This window comes from Saccostrea cucullata, unplaced genomic scaffold (genome assembly GCF_032062105.1).
Source record: "Saccostrea cucullata isolate Sc308-1 unplaced genomic scaffold, CSIRO_AGI_Scuc_v1 ctg9625, whole genome shotgun sequence".
Taxonomy (NCBI): Eukaryota; Metazoa; Mollusca; class Bivalvia; order Ostreida; family Ostreidae; genus Saccostrea; species Saccostrea cuccullata.
Window position 1 is genome coordinate 48,755 of NW_026939596.1, and position 13,971 is coordinate 62,725.

Here is a 13,971-nt window from a genome sequence, read left to right on the forward strand (position 1 = left end):
GTTGTCTACTATAAGCCAAGCCTTGACTGGGCCTCTAGCATAGTTTTTGTTGATGCATCTGAAAGATATTGTTTTGATTCGGTGTTTCTCTGTTTTCTTTTTATTCAAATAATTAATATAATGTGATGATGTACACAGCAATAAGTAAAATCAAAATATTTCTGCATTAGTTAAGAGGAAGTCTTTTCGGGGCCTCTTGTTTGTAAACAACGCGCGGCATTGTGGGAAATGGGAAGGTACAGTACTGTACTAAAGACCTGATATACTAAAAACCTTATTTGACCTGATTCAAAATCGTCAGTAAATATTCCAAACAAACGAATTTTTGTATAGCATTATGCATCATAGTCATAAAGTGTTTAAATAAGTCATTTGAAGTACTCAATAATGTCATTTAATCTAAAATAAAAACATCAGGTAAATATCAGGTCTTTCGTATATCCGGTTATTAGTGTGTCCCAAAAGTCGGACACATGTTTACAAACTGAAAGTTGGAAATCATGTGAAGTTGAGCATTTCTTACCACACAAGCCACAGGCCGTATGTAGACATGCACGCACATTTAATATGCAGCTACGAAGTACTTTATCAATCCTCTGGAGCATTATTTTCAGCAGAATTATCCGATTTATAAATTTTTGTGTGAATTGTTTACGAGGAAATTCCGACTGTTACATTAACAAGCTGAGCACTCTTGACTCTGGTTCGTGGTTCCCAGTGATAAATGTATCGAGTGATGAAAGAGTCGACGGTGACATTTTAAAGTTTGATTGGCGTGGACTATCGGAATGAAGGTTAGAAATTTATTTTACCTAAACATTTAAATTACTATGGCAGCTTAGAGCATTGGTATTTTTAGAAATACACAGACACACCGATACCAGACTGAGAGACATATCTCTGCCGATACATTATCTGTTTTAAGGCTCAGACGCTTTCTGTTAGCCTTTTAAAATCCCAACACTGCTTTTTATTTTTTATTTAAATATATGTGAGCATTTAATTTCAACAAGACTCACGTTCAAAACAAAAAATTCAACACTCCACTATCCATCATTGTGATACTTTTATAGACCGTTTCACGGTAACTGCGGTACTGCTCTTTTGCAGGGCAAAATGATATAGTTTGATGAAATATGACATATAAGTAATTGTTAAATATACGTCATTTAATTATCTCTCAACAAAAACTTTACCACACGTTATTATTTTGCCCTGCAAAAGAGCAATACCGCAGTAACCATGGAGTGGTAATTCACACTACACTTATTATTTGTTGAATATACACCGGAACAATATGTTGACGGTGTGACTGTTAGGGTGAGGGCAGATACTTATTCAGTTTTAATTTAGATCGGGCTTGTCAAACCGCACTTGATATTTGGTGCATCGATGCTCTGTTCACACGGTGAGTTTAATTCATATTAGTTTTATTAATTCGAATTAATAAATTTACTGCGAATTAAATTACTTTGCATTAGCTCCATGTGAACACAAAGGGAAGCTTCCCAAATGAAAAAGAAATCTAACAAAATACTTTTAAAATATCTTCAAAACCCTACCAAAACATACTTTTATATTTTGTTTGTACGTTTTGAAAGTTTGCATTTAGAAACATCAATGCAACACTTTATTGGGGATGGCATGGTATTTTGTTAATGTTTCATTACAATGTTGGTGTTTTATTAATGTTTCTTTACACTCTGCAGAATGACATTGCAAAATTTCGTTACACTTGTGTGCATAGTAATATTTTTTAGCATTTCATTTGATTAACAGACATGTTTAAGGTGGAATTATAAAAGTAAAAGCTTCCAAGAACAACTTATCTAATTATCCTGTGTTCAGTTTTTAATTTTCAAACCACCAGCACTATACAGAGAGAAACAAAGAGATTGGTGAAGGGACATGCAAAGTTTTAGATATTATTGATCCCTGATTGGAAAAAGCAAAATCAGGATGAATCTGCATGGATATAAAGGAGGTATTTATTACTGCATGTCATAAAGTTCTTTTTTACTGGACTACAGTATAACCTTCAATCTGTGAATGTGGATGTGTAATAATGGCCTGTTTTTATTGGGTTTTGGTTTATTTTAAGATTGATCCATAAACTAGCTAGCTTAGATAAGATTAATCCATAAACTAGCTAGCTTAGATAAGTTTTAAGCTTTGGATTAAGTGATATGAATTAATTATATACTTGAAATTCTGTGAAAATGTTTGTGATTGGAGAAGTCAATCCTTGAATTCCAAATACTGTGAAACAAGAAGTGTTTATAATGTATCAAAATGAGATTGTGTTTAGATTGTGTTTAGATGTTTTCAAAGACTTGTGGATTATAATTTTAAAATTCAAATTTAGTGGTTTATTGATGATTTGTTACTTATGATTTGTTAGTAGTTTGTCAGAGTTTTTTTGTTAGCCTCATTTGCATGTGATTTGCTATACTGAAATACTTTCAAAACACAGTGTTTTGTAAGTAGTTTGTTAAGTGTTTCATAAGTAGTTTGTTAATATGTTTTCAAAGTAATTTGTTAAGTGTTTTGTTAGCTCATTTGCATGTGATTTGCTATACGAATACTTTCAAAACACAGTGTTTTGTAAGTAGTTTGTTATAGTATTTTGTTTCCCCCTTTTTTTCATTTGGGTTATTTGAATTAAATTTTGAGGCATGTGTTATGGCAAAATTAATTCAAATGCTACATGTTGGTGGTCAGCTTTAAGTACTTAATTGTGCTATTTTTGAGTGGATAGCCTTACTGACACTTGACTGTAGAAGTAAAATTTTAATTCGCATTTGTTTAATTCGCATTAGCTGTCATGTTAACACAGTTTGATTCCCATTAGTTTGATTCGCATTAGTTTACTTTGCAATCATTTACTGCGAATTAAACTCTCCATGTGAACAGGGCACTAGACTTTGAAGTCACACGATGTCGTGGTGTAAGTTAGGCCTACATTACCAGTCTAAATCTTGAATAGTGCTGACTTTAATGAAGAATTTTTTCCCCCACTATTTATCTGCAATTTATCCATTAAATCAAGGTGAATTTATTTTTTGGAAACTTTTGATCAATTCTTGCAAGAATGTAGCTTAAAGAATCAAAGCACTGTGGGTCCAAAGTTACTGCGGAAAAGAAATTGTGTGGATCGATAAGCAAGTGATAATTTTCTCTTCGCCAAGGCGTTGTCATGAGAGCTTGCACTATGAGCAGCGCTTCGTGCTGCTGTCTGTAATTGCTATAAATAGCTGTTCAAACAAAGTCTTTAGTATCAAAATTTATTGACAAAAAATTTCACAATTGTTGCTCAGTTAAATCTCAAAAGAAATTTGTAAAAACAATTGTAATAATAGAAAGTTTGCTTATTTTTAGATGACTGCAGGAATGGTTTGTTTGATTATTGGCCTATCAAACATTTTCCAGTCATTTGATGATGCCACCACTTGGGATAGTATTAAAGCTGCAAATATAGACTTGTACTCAGCACTTATTGCCTTTGAGAAGTAAGGGATCCTTTTGACACTGAATCTCGGTGTATGCGGTCTCATTGGAGTAACCCGTCTGAAGCATTTAGCAATGGGATTGGAACCTGTGATGTAAGAATCAGCTTCTTATTGGTACTTTGATTGGTAATGTTATTTGAGAATTTTCACTCATTTAGAGGTGTTAATATATACCGGTGAATAGTTTTTAGCTCACCTGAGCCAAAGGCTCAAGTGAGCTTTTCTGATAAAAATTTGTCTGTTGTCTGTCGTCGTTGATGTCGTCGTTGTCGTCGTTGTAAACTTTTCACATTTTCATATTCTTCTCAAGAACCACTGGGCCAATTTCAACCAAACTTGCTACAAAGTATCCTGGGGTAAAGTGGATTCAAGTTTGTTCAAATGAAGGGCCACGTCCTTTTGCAAGGGGAGATAATTATGAATTAGAGAAAAATTAATGGCATTTTTAAAAATTCTTCTTCTCAAGAACCACTGGGCCAGAAAAGATGAAACTCATGTGGAATCATTCTCAGGTAATGTAGATTCAAGTTTGTTTAAACCCGGGGGCTAGGGTGGGGCCAAAATGGCCGATCAAAGTTTTACATAGGAATATAGAGGAAAAATCTTTAAAAATCTTCTTCTCAAGAACCACTGGGCTTGGAAAGATGAAACTCATGTGGAATAATCCTCAGGTTGTGTAGATTCAAGTTTGTTCAAATCATAACCCCTGGGGATAGGGTGGGGCCAAAATGGCTGATCAAAGTTTTACATAGGAATATATAAGAAAAATCTTTAAAATTTTCTTCTCAAGAACCATTGAGACGGGAAGGATTAAATTCATGTGAAATTTACCTCAGGTAGTGTAGATTCAAGTTTGTCCAAATCATGACCCGGGGGGTAGGGTGGGGCCAAAATGGCCGATCAAAGTTTAACATAGGCATATATAGCGAAACCTTTTAAAATCCTCTTTTCAAGTACTTCAAATCCATGCTTAGTGATATTTATATAAAATCATTCTCAGGTAGTGTAGATTCTAAATTGTTCAAACTATGACCCCCTTGGAGGTTAAAAAGTCCCCCCCCCCCCCCCCCCCAACTCAGTAAACTTTCAGTTCTGATCTGATATGTGTTTTTTCCTAGCAAATTCCTCAGGTGAGCGATGTGGCCCCTGGGCCTTTTGTTATTTAGACCTTTATTTGGAACTCAGTGACATTGTCCTAACATGTACTATGAGGTTTTTAAGGTCTCATTCACTTCAAATGCTGGGTGCATGGTTAAGTAACATTACTGCATCATGTTTTTGTCTTAGGTTTGATGCAGTGAATAATCAAAGTACTCAGAAGTACTGAAAGCTGGGCTCATTTACAGGGTAATGAACAAAGACCGTGATGAGAGTTTAAAAACAAATTCAGATATTGAAAGGATATGTTATCCACAAAAATATCTCTATGGCATATATATAGTATTAAAAAGTTTTAAAATTAAATAAAATTATTATAGAATTTAACAGCATAAAATATTCATCACATGTATCGTTTGAGGCGGTTTCGGGGATTTATATACCAAAAGAAGTAAATAAACACTAATGCAGCAAGATTAATTGAGGTCAAACGATTATGCACTGATGTGTCCTCAGCTCAGAATTTGCATCAAAGCGTACATCAAGTAATTAATGATGTTTACCGCATTTGTGTTAGACTGACAATACAACCTTTATTTATAGAATATGGCGCACACATCGATACCTGATGAAAACCTTTTGCATATTTTAAACAAATAATTAATCGAAGAAGACTGTAGAAAGTACATTATTATAATTATTTTTTGACAATTTCAGATAACTTTGAAAATTTTAATTTTGTAATCAGTGTTTGTATTGCCTCAATTTTGATTGCAATATGAAATGTACTATGTTTTAACGTGTAAATTTGATTAAGCATCAGTGATGAAGCAGCATTTCCTGTTGAATTTCGTAGCAATGAGCCCGGATAGATATCAAGCTAAACTTCAAGATTATATAGAATGCCCTATCACTAGGCTACCATAAAGACAAAGATGTATTTTGGTTATATAGGAAAAATGCTTTGGCAAACACTTATGATGAATAGAAGCTTATAGAAAATTGAATTTTATTCCTTGTCTTTTTAAAACATATGGAAATCTAAATGAAAAAAATGATTTACATGTACCCTGGTACATGTACTTTTACAAAGAAAAATGGCTAGTTGGTTATGAAAATTATGGTGTCCAGATAAGGCTAATTGTAAAATTGCTTCAGCATGTTTAGGAACAATGTGCTAACACAGTGTTCACAACACTGTCAGGCTAAGGCAACTTAAAATAACATGCAGTTGTGCTGACACAAAATATGCTGCCATGCCAACACAGCTTTACACAATCTATTACATGTAATCTTGACTGTGTGGTGTAAAAGCCTGCTCCAACATTGTTACAATGCACAAGTACATTGTCATTGTGTTGTCATAAACACACTAGACCATTGTCATAAGTGTTATAGCACATTTTTACTTCATGCTACCTTGTAAGTGTCTTAAAATGGCCAGAATGTTGTCATAAACTTACTAGCATGGTGTTATAAATGAGCTAGAGCCACATTGTTACTTTGCGCTAGCTCTTTGTTCCTTATGCAATAGCGTTTTGTCACTTCATTAGCGCATTGTTCTTAATTGCTGTAACACCTTTACGAATGGTCTTATCCTGAAACATAAAAAAAACATAACTGGATACCATCTTTTTGGCTAATTAGTCGGTTAACAACTGTTAACCATTACCATTCCTAATAAATTTTGATATGAACAAGTAATGTACATTTTCTTTATTTGAAATCATGAAAAACTAATATGTTATTTTATAACATCCTCAAATGACTGCCTGTAAACCTATATTTTTAAATAATTATAGACTACTGGAAAATGTGACAGTATTTTTGAACTCAGTTTGATGGTTTATCTTATCTTATAACAGTGTATAAGTTGCACTTTATAAAAAAAATTCAATAAAAAATTTCAATTTCTTTTTGATAGGTGTGACTGTCATCAGAGTACTGAAATTTGATTCCAAGCACAATCATGATTTGCCAGAAGAGCATCTGTTGGGGGATGACAAGGAATAAACAGCATAATGAAATTGAAACATTCATGTGAAACAGTCTTAGTTTATGATATTGACTTTAAATATTCATATTTAAATTTTGATTTGAGAAACAGACATAAATCCACAAATATGAACAAATCAATTGCTTTCAGTTTTTCAAGAGAAATAGATTTTGTTACAGAGTCTATCTTTAGTTTGGAATAAATATTCTTTTTAAGTATGTGTCAGATCTTGCATGTTAACTTCTGTATTGAGGTCTTCCGTTTCCAAGAGAAGACATACCAGTTCTAATAGTTAAGGTTATAAATGTGTGTAAATATCTGTATTTTTACCGTATAATTGATTGATTGATTGTTTACTGTTTAACGTCCCTCTCCAGAATATTTCACTTATATGGAGAAGTCACCATTGCCGGTGAAGGGCTGCAAATTTAGGCCTATGCTTGGCACTTATGGCCTTTGAGCAGGGAGGGATCTTTATTGTGCAACACCTGCTGTGACACGGGGCCTCGGTTTATACAGAACCGCCCCATTTAGTCGCCTTTTACGACAAGCAAGAGGGTACTGAGGACCTATTCTAACCCGGAAAGGTTTTTGCTATTTGAGTCAAAGAAATAAAGAATGGTAGCAAAGTTGACAATTGAAACATTTCACTTTCTGCTTATTGCTAAGAAGGAAGACCCACTCGTTGCTTTGCAACGAGCTTTGCTCTAGTTATTATTAAATTATTGTTTTTTTTCTTACCGATTTTGTGCACGCGAGTTCTCGAAAACGGCTCGCTCGAATTTCATGAAACTTTCAGGACTGATAGAGCATGAGAAAAACTAGATATATATTTTTTTGTTTTGATGACGTCACTTCCGGTTTTGAGATTTCCGCGTTTTAGTGATTTTCAGAGGGTCACTTTGTCCGGCAGTTTTCTGAATAACCACTCAACACAGAATCATGAAATTTTCAGTGATGCTAGAGCAATCTTTGGAGAAGTGAATTTCGTTATCACAACCACCGGAAGTACGAAGTGCCGACGCTCGCTATGGCCCGAAAATAGTCCTATCAAGAATTTCAAATTTTTTAACACCTTTCCTACGAAAATTTTTTACCTAGAAATATTTTGTTAAAACATGTAGAACAAAAAAAATATAGAATTCCAAGATCTTTCAAATGATACCTCGAAAAAAGGGCTGGCCCCTTAAATCAGGGGCCGAGAGGGGCCAAATGTTTTTTCTTTATATCTCAAAAAGTATTTAGAATTTGTAATACGTCAAAGAAGCAAAGTTGTTCAAAATGTCAAGCTTTATTTAAAAAATACGTCCATCGTCGTCACTTCCGACCAAACCGGAAGTCGTCGGAAAACGAATTTTTTTGCCGTTCTTGACAAGTTTTTGGGTTACATATGTCTCTGGGAGCATAAAAAGTAATTTTTCCGTCCGTCGTCATCACTTCCGGTCAAACCGGAAGTAGCGAAAAATGGCTTATTTTGAAGGTTTTGATGCAAAATTGAAATTATAAACACACTGGAGAATACTAAGCTCATTGCTTTCTTTTGTTCTGTCACTTCCAGCACTTCCGGTCAAAACCGGACGGAAGACCTACTCGTTGCTTTGCAACGAGCATTGCTCTAGTCTTATTATTATTATTGTTTTTTTTTTCTTACCGATTTTGTGCACACGAATTCTCAAAAACGGCTCGATGGATTTCTATGAAACTTTTAGGACTAATGAGGCATTAAAAAACTCGATATATATTTTTTTTAATTTTGATGACGTCACTTCCGGTTCGGAGATTTCCGCGTTTTAGTGATTTTCAGAGGGTCACGTTGTCCGGCAGTTTTCTCAAAAAGCGCTTAACACAGAAGGATGAAATTTTCAGTGATGCTAGAGCAACCTTTGGAGAAGTGAATTTGGTATATCCAAACTACCGGAAGTAAAAAGCGCCGACGCTCGCTATGGCGCGAAAATAGTCCTATCAATAATTTCAAAATTTTTAACACCTTTTCTACGATAACCTTTTACCTAGAAATATTTTGTTAAAACATGTAGAACAAAAGAAGTGTAGAATTTCAAGACCTTTCAAGCCATATCTTTGAAAAAGGGCTGGCCCCTAATATTAAGGGTAAAGAGGGGCCGAAAGTTTTTTCTTTATATCTCGAAATGTATTGAGAATTTGTAATACGTCAAAGAAGCAAAGTTGATCAAAATGTCACGATTAATCTTTTTGAGCAATAAAAATACGTCCCGCGTCGTCACTTCCGGCCAAACCGGAAGTAGTCGGAAAACGCGTATTTTTGGCGTTCTTGACAGGTTTTCTTATAACATATGTCTCTGAAAGCATAAAAATTAATTTTCCGTCCGTCGGCGTCACTTCCGGTCAAACCGGAAGTCGCCAAAAATAGCTTATTTTGAAGGTTTTTGATGTTAAATTGAAATTATTTTTAATTTTCGATTCATTTTTTTTAATTTTGATGACGTCACTTCCGGTTCGGAGTTTTCTGTGATTTTGTGATTTTTAGTTAGGGTTATTTTTTTTCTCAAAAAGTCCTGGAACAGCCGCGTGAAATTTTCTGTGTTGCTAGAGCAACCTTTGAAGAAGGGTATTAGGTATATCATAACTACCGGAAGTATGAAGCGCCGACGCTCGCTATGGTCCAAAAATAGTGCAACCGCGAATTTCAAAATTTTTAGCACATTTTTACGATATTTTACCTGGAAATATTTTGTTAAAACATATAGAACAAAAGAATGTAGAATTTCAAGATCTCTCAAATGATATCTTGCAAAATTGAAATTATAAAGTCACTGGAGACAACTTAGCTAGTTGCTTTCTTTTGTACAGTCACTTCCGGTTTTGGTCAAATGCCGAAACTCATAATATAATGATTGCTTTGCAACGAGCTTTGCTCTAGTTATTATTATTTTTATTCTTCCTAGGCACTTTTTTAATCCGCTGAATGATCTCGTTAACATTTTTGATGAAATGCTTTGAAACTCATAATATTAGGATATATTAGTAACACAGACAATATGACATGGTCAAAATAGCAAGATCTCACGCGCATGCACGTGCGCTTTGCTCTGATTGGCTGAAACTTTTAATATCTTTCTTGTTTTTAGACAAAATCCTTTGAAATTTTGAACTTTGCCATGCATATAATAGATTCTACAAAGATATATAGCAATTTTCATGCAAAACACGTGCAGTGCACGTGCGCTGCAATCTGATTGGCTCAAACTTTAAATAGCTATAACTCCCTTGGTTATCAACCAAACAGGATGGAATTAGGATCAAAGATAGATATAATGGACTTCTACAACATGGTAAGGTCACCATGCACATGCATACACGTGTGTGAAAGTGTGCTGCAATCTGATTGGCTTAAACTTTAACAAGCTATAACTCCCTTGGTTTTCAACAAAACGGGGTGGGATTTAGAACAAAAATAGATGTAATGGACTTCAAAAAGAAGGTATAGTCACCATGTTCATGTATGCACTTGCGTGCACGTGAAATGAGTAAAACCAAAAATACACTTGAATGAGCGTATTTTTAAAATACTTTTGGATTAAATACTTTAATATTTAGTATATTAAAGTATATAGATTGTGTAGACAAGATGATATGGTCATTACGCACATGCATTCACATGCACACACGTACAATGCTAAAATTTGAATGAACTTGGTACCCTTCTGGGTAAACGTTGTTAAAGTCTCAAATGCATAAAATTTGTATTATTTAATGAAGCTAACAGGGAATATGGCACCAAAAGGGAGATGGGGAGCGTTTGGGGAACATCTGTAACGGTCCCCGTTACAATTAGCACTACAGTTATTATTATTCTTTTTTCTTCTTATTTCTTCTCCGGACTTTTTTGTCCGCGAGTGTTCTCAGAAACTGTTCACCCAACTGAGCTAAAACCATTTTAGGGTTAATAGGTGTGTAGTGTAGGTGTGCGGAACAAAGGTCATTTTGCGCGCATACGCATGCACGTGCGTGCGCGTGATCTGAGTGAAATGACTGATATACTTAATATAGCTATAACTTTTACATTTTTTACTGAAATGATTTGAAACTCATTATATAAAGATATATTAATAGTGTAGATAAGGTGACACTGTCAAATAAGCAAGAACTCACGCGCATGCACGTGCGCTTTGCTCTGATTGGCTGAAACAAAAATCTCAATATCTTCTCTGTTTTTTGACGAAATGCTTTGAAATTTAAAACTTAGGCATGCTTTAGGATATCCTACAATATGGTATATAAGAATTTTCAACAAATCACGCGCATGCACGTGCGCTGCAATCTGATTGGCTTAAACTTTAAATGGCTATAACTCCCTTGTTTTTCAACCAAACAGCATGGGATTTAGAACATAGACAAACATAATGGACTCCTAGAAGAAGGTATGGTCATCATGAACATGCTTGCACGTGCATGAACGTGCGCTTCGCTCTGATTGGCTGAAAGAAAAATCTCAATATTTTTTTTGTTTTTTGACGAAATGCTTTGAAATTTAAAACATAGGCATGCTTTAGGATATCCTACAATGTCATATATATTAATTTTCATCAAATCACGCGCATGCACGTGCGCTGCAATCTGATTGGCTGAAACTTTAAATGGCTATAACTCCCTTGTTTTTCAACAAAACAGGATGGGATTCAGAACATAGATAGATATTATAGACTCCTACAACAGGGAATGGTCATCATGCACAGGCATGCACGTGCGTGCACGTGAAATGTGTAAAATTCTAAATACACTAGATTAAAGATATTTTTGGATTAAATGCTGTAATATTTAGTATATTAAAATATATCAATAGTGTAGACAAGATGATATGGTCATTACGCACATGCATTCAAATGCGCATGCGTGCAATGCTGAAATTGAATACTTCTGGTAAAACTTTGCTAAAGTCTTAAATGTATCGCGTTTGTCTTATTTAATGAAGCTTACAAGGAATAAGGCACCAAAAGGAAGTTGGGGAGCGTTTGGGGAACATCTGTAACGGTTCCCGTTACAATTAGCCCTAGTTATTATTATTATGTCGCCCCGAACGAAGTCGGGGACGACATATTGATATTGTACGCATGTTTTTTTTATCCAGGCTGTTTCTCGGAGATGGCTGGGACAATCTTCCTGAAACTTTCCTCAAAGGACGATCACTGGTTGTAGTTGTGCAGTGAGGTCGTTCAGTTCCAATATGTCTACCGTTGCCATGGAAACCTGTAAAAAGCGACGAATTTTGTCCGAGAGTGTTCTCTCTGGTCCCTTAAATGTTCGTCATGGAACTTTTCTTATTTTAATGATTAGTATCTGTATTTGTGCGCCTCGCATTTAAAATTTTCAAATAATCAATTATTGCCATGGAAACCAGGTGAAAGTTAAAATTCTTTAATATCGATTTTCTCAATAACTACTCAGGCAATCGTTTTGAAACTTTCAACGTTTATTCCTTGCAATGTGTCAAAGTGATTTCTACTTTCAAAATAATTGTAATGAGTCGCTCACAGTTGCCATAGAAACGAAACATAAAAAAGATTCAGATGTACACATGTGTTCTCCAAGGTCTAGGTCAAAGGGTCAAAGTTCGTCGTATCCAATAAAAGTTCTTTTCACAAGGATTACATATTTGAAATATGAAAGCCCTAGTACTTACCGTTCAAACGTTATGGCTATTTACTATGTTCAAGACGACCCCCCCCCCCTTTTTGAAGCACACAGCCAAGTAGAATACACAGATATAACATATACAACTTACAAGTAATTTTTTAAAATCTTCATTCATAAAATTCAATTCCCGTCATGTGATAATTTGCCATCATTCATTCTCCTTCTGTTTTGTCTCTTGAATTTATAAATATATTATTTTATCTTTATAAAAAAAAATAACGATTGTCAGCTGCATTTATTATCATTTCGCGTTTTCTTGTATATCTATCACTTGTATATTATTCATTTCATTAGATAGTGCAAGTATAATTTAAAAAATTGGTACATCATTTCCATAGTTTTAATTTATTCATAAATCCTTTGATCCGCTCCTGAAGGTTCGCGAAGCCTTGATCACCACTGTATACAAAACATTCATATCGCCAAAAATGTTCATGATTCCGCTAAACTGAGAAAGTTTACACATGATTTATCTTCTCATAACAACATCAGCTCTCTGCAATGCAGAAATGCTCGAACTGATGGTGGCATGTCAGATTCGTTTTTCGGTAGAACCTCTAAAATGAAAGTGAAAGAGGGAAATTTCAGAGTTCTCACTGGCGTTACAATACACAAAATAATTCGGCTGATCTTCTTCATAAATTACATTTCCCAAGCTTTTATGATGGGAAAGATACTGCCAATTAACAAGTATGAGGCTCAGTTCAGTACATCTGCCAGATTTCTTTTATGCAAGTCTGCAAATTTAGGAACTTGTAATTTTCCTGCACTACTTTCTTCTCCTACCGATTCTAAAAATAATAAGTGGGATGTACCCAATTAAGGTCTTCCGTTTCCAATGGAAAGGACTGATACAACTCGATGGTTGTTCAAACGTACCTAATGGACTTTTGTTTTAGTGATGATTAAAATGAAAGTCTTGTCCAGTACGGGGCGACATATGCTATTGCTTGCAATAGCAGACTTTCTAGTTATTATGTTCCCCAAACGAAGTTTGGGAACATATTGTTTTTACTTTTTCTGAATGTTTTCTTTGTTCTCCGGTACTTTTTTGTCCGCGAGTGTTCTCGTAAACTACTCATCCGATCTAGGTGAAACCTTTTTAGGGTCACTAGGTATGTTATGTAGATGTGCGGAACGAAGGTCATTTTGCGCGCACGTGCGTGCAGGTGCGCGCACGTGTAACACGTGAAATGACCAATATAATAGATTTAGCCGTAACTTTTTAAATATTGGATGAAATGCTTTGAAACTCATAATATAAGGATATAATAGTAGTATAGACATGATGACATGGTCAAAATAGCAAGATCTCACGCGCATGCAGGTGCCCTTCGCTGCGATTGGCTGAAACTTAAAGTCTAAATATCTATTTTGTTTTCTGACAAAATCCTTTGAAATTTTGAACATAGTCTTACATTATGAAGATCTACAGCATGATATATAAGAATAATCATGAACGCACGCACATGCACGTGTGCTGCAATCTGATTGGCTAAAACTTTAAATGCCTACAACTTTCTTGGTTCTCAATAATACAGGGTGAAATTTCAAATATGAATAGATATAATGATTGCCTACATTATACTACTATCAAAAGTAAATACATGGACGTGCATGCACATGCGACCGCACACAATGTATTAAAAGACAGTATACTTGAGTGTTTGATGTTCATGCAGAATTAAGAACTTC

General features: G+C 34.8%; 1 long non-coding RNA gene across 1 annotated transcript; it reads left to right on the top strand.

Annotated features, from left to right (window-relative positions):
- The first annotated feature begins 294 nt into the window (after positions 1-294).
- On the top strand, positions 295-7,315 carry LOC134253427 (uncharacterized). Its single transcript, XR_009989129.1, has 3 exons — positions 295-794; positions 3,379-3,602; positions 6,532-7,315. It is a non-coding gene; the product is annotated as an uncharacterized LOC134253427 (long non-coding RNA).
- Positions 7,316-13,971: the final 6,656 nt, after the last annotated feature.